The following is a 3,824-nucleotide window of genomic DNA, read 5'->3' as shown; positions in this document are numbered from 1 at the left end:
AGTTTTCATTTTTCATCCTGCTGGTAGTGAAATGCATGGCCTGCAGGCCCCTCTAGAAGTCAAACTTCCTGCTGACCTCGGGTGACACTAACAGTTCTTTACATGGAGGGCTGGGCTAAAACCACCCTTTTCCTTACCACCCTAATCAGATGCCAACCTGAATGAATCAGCAAGTCCATATCTGCTTTCCCATTCTCTGTAATAGTCCCTACAGCTATCTCCCACTCGAGGGCTGTAGCCGGGTGTCTTCAGGCTCCATGACTTAATCCTTGTTCTCATGACACCAGAGTAGAGAAGGTCAACTCTTGGTTCCTTCTCATGATGGCACCTAGCCACTGTCATTGGGGAATGGCACAATGAACTTCCTGTGTGATGCCAGCCTATCACGAAGCAGTCACTGTCTCACTAAATTCCCCAGCATGATGCCAGCCTTGCAAGAAGAGTGGGTGTGTCCTTCAAATAGGACTACCAGTCGCTCTTCCCCAGGCCCACCTGGTACGCTTTGGCTGAATCATCTGCTTTCTAAGTAGGACTTCTTGAGTCACGTGAAGTAGCTGAGAAAGGGGACCTGAACTATATTCAATAGGTAATTTGGGGTGACTTTAAGAAAATTTACCTTGAGTCGATTTCTGTCACCGCTAGGTAACAATGGAAGATAATGGCTGCTTGAGCTACGTGTCAGAATGGGCGGAGCTCCTGGGCTAGAGGCGGGTCTCTCCCAGCCATTCGGAGGCGGGCTAGGGAGCAGGAGGCAGCCACGCGGCAGAGCTCAGGTGGCCACGGCAGCAGCTGAGGCCTCAGAGCCCAGCCAGTCCGCTCCTGGCCGAACCACCGAAGCCTAGTGAAGAAAACTGAAAGTCCGGTTTATTGGATTTCAGTCCTATGTCATAACAGACAGAAATCCTCCACTTGTTCATCAAGATGGAAAACTCAGATTCTAGTGATAAAAGAAATGACCAATCTGCAGCACAGCGCAGAAGGCAATTGATTCGATTGAATCGGAAAGAAGCTTTCTATCGATTTGTAAATAATCTGAGCGGAGAAGACTATCGACTTATGAGAGACAACAATTTGCTAGGCACCCCGGGTCAAAGTACTGAGGAGGAGTTACTCAGAAGACTACAGCAAATCAAAGAGGGGCCGCCCCCGCCACAGAGCTCAGATGAAAATAGACCTGGAGACTCTTCAGATGACGTGTCCAATGGTGACTCCATAATTGATTGTCCTAACTCTGTCCAACAGACTGGCAATACAACAGGAAGTGGTCAGAGAGGAAATCAGTCCTGGAGGGCAGTGGGCCACACTAATCCACACACTGGTGATCTCAGATTCAGTTTAGAGACACGTGTGAACCGTAATAATGGAAGACAAACCCCAGAGAACGGAAATGAACTGTCTGCTACAAATCTTAGTGCAGAAAACATGGACAGCAGCAGCCAAAGGCCAATGGAAAATTCAGCATCTGAGACATCATCTGCCAGACCACCTAGGTCAGAACGCAGTTCTGCTGAAGCATTAACAGAAGTGCCATCCACCAGAGGTCGGAGCAGGGCAAGAAGCCGCAAACCAGAACACGGGAGAAGACCCAGAGCCAGAGCTGAAAGAAGTAGGTCTCTTCTGCACACAGCAAATGAAATTCCACGAAGATCTCATCGTAGTGTCTCATCTCATACTTTTGTGCACCCTTTGGTAAATGAGATCGAGGGAAGTTCTAGAACCCCTCGCCATGGGACTTTGAGACAGCAGATAACTGGACCTGAGTTGCTAGGTAGAGATCTTTTGGCGGCTTCTGGGTCAAGAAATTCTGCCGCTCAAGGGTCAAGTTCTTCAGACATGGGTACCAATGGTGGAGCGGCAGGATCTGGTCAAAGACCTCCAACCACAGACCTTCAAGTCAGAAGAGTTCTGCAGGGAGAATACCACCAGAGAGATAGCGTAGCTAGCAGAACTCGGTCAAGGTCCCAGGCCCCAAACACCATGGTCCTTTATGATAGTGGTCGTGGAGGTTTTATAAGCACCTTAACATTTTTTGAACCTGCAGATGAGAGAACCTATGTGAATACTAACAGGTTTTCCACTCTTACACTCTTCGATACTGGATCAAGGGAAACTGCACCTGTTCCTTTTCAAACCCCATCAAGGCAGAGAACGACAGGTTTTGGTGAGTTTCCACGGAGTGGAAGAGGGCGCTCTGGTCAGAACAGCTCTGCTGCTGGCTCCAGCTCCAACCCCGGCTTTAGTTCCAATGGTGAAAGTTCACAAAGAAGCTCAAGGGTGTATGAAACCCTACTTTACCCTTTTAATGACAACCACCAAACTAGAGGACTCACCAAAGAACAGATTGCTAACTTAGCAATGAGAAGTTTTGGTGAAAATGACGCACTGAAGACATGTACTATTTGCATTACGGAATATATGGTAGGCAACAAAATTCGTAAGCTACCTTGCTCCCATGAGTACCACGCCCACTGCATCGACCGCTGGTTATCAGAAAATACCACCTGTCCCATTTGTCGCAGGGCCGTCTTATCTTCTGGGAACAGAGAAAGGGTTGTGTAATGAGAACAGAACTCTCGAAGCTGTGTAGCTGGAATAGTGACGGGCAAAGAGAAATCGTTTGCTTTGTGTCCATGTTTTTGAGTGGTGCTTAAATATAAAGTCACAACCTGAATCGACTCATTGCTTTCTGAGGGAATCGTGTCTTTTCTCTAGTTTCTCTTTCAGGATAGAAAGAATATTTCAGAGGCGACGTTTTCGGCCTTCAGTGTTTGATTTCAGTACCTAACCTGTACTAACCTGTTGCTGATAATTTACCCATGTACACTTGTCATTTTCCCTTCGTTACCATAAGGTCTGCCTTAGCAGGGGCTCCTTCATCATGTTAACCTCTTATTAAGTTTCCCAGGCCATAAGAGGAGTATGAAGAAAATTCCCACTCAAGACTAAGTCCCATTATGTGTTTAGTAACTGATTAATTAAAGCTATACCGTTCCCAGTTATTGACGCAAATTCAGTCACATTCTGAATATAGTTTGTTCACCTTCCAGATTAGGGGATGATGGACATACCAGTGTAAATAACACTAAACAGGTAGCATCTTCTAAGTGTATTAACTGTCCTAAGCCCATGACTCCGGCACACAATAGAGTGAACTTAGAGTTTCATTGAGATATTTATCTTGAGGAAATATTAAAAAGTCTATGCTTGTTTGAGTGAAGAAAATTACATTAGTTTGTTTATAAAGGTAAAGTTATTTTGTAGAGGCTCAGTATTTTCCCAATGCACTGTTGTATTAACGCACTCAAAATTGTAATGTACCAAACTTAGCAATGAGAACTGCTTTTATGAGCCGCCCTAGTAAAACAAACACACCAACGTACGCAGCTGATTTTGTAAGTGTGTGGCTATCAAGTGCAGAACATATCTATATTTAATGTATTTGTGAACAGCTACTGTGACATGGAAAGAAAGGACCTTGTAGACTCAAACTGCGCTAAAACCCAACGGAAATCATGGATTTTAACTTGGATTTAGGCAGGAAGTGATAGAGGGTAAGTGCACTGCTCTGGAGAATGGAACATTTTCATGATGACAGTGATATAGGCATGAACTGGTTTCCTACAGTGACAGGCACAGCAGCTTGACCCAGTAATTGACTTGAATAGATGAAGCAGAAGATCAACAAGTTTGGCAGGGCTATCTTTGGTTTAAAAAAACAAACCACTACCACCTAGCACAAGTTAAATTGATGTTTTTGCAATCTACTCCTCAAAAACAGTAGGTGGAGAAACGAGACTTCTAAATCAATTTTTTTTGAAAGTAAT

At 45.0% G+C, this 3,824-nt stretch overlaps 1 pseudogene; it reads left to right on the top strand.

Annotated features, from left to right (window-relative positions):
• Nucleotides 1-756: 756 nt before the first annotated feature.
• LOC148117269 (E3 ubiquitin-protein ligase RLIM pseudogene) lies at nt 757-2,671 on the top strand (annotated as a pseudogene).
• Nucleotides 2,672-3,824: the final 1,153 nt, after the last annotated feature.

Source organism: Myodes glareolus, chromosome X (genome assembly GCF_982192425.1).
Source record: "Myodes glareolus chromosome X, mMyoGla1.1, whole genome shotgun sequence".
Classification (NCBI taxonomy): Eukaryota; Metazoa; Chordata; class Mammalia; order Rodentia; family Cricetidae; genus Myodes; species Myodes glareolus.
This window is presented reverse-complemented; position numbering and strand designations above follow the sequence as displayed.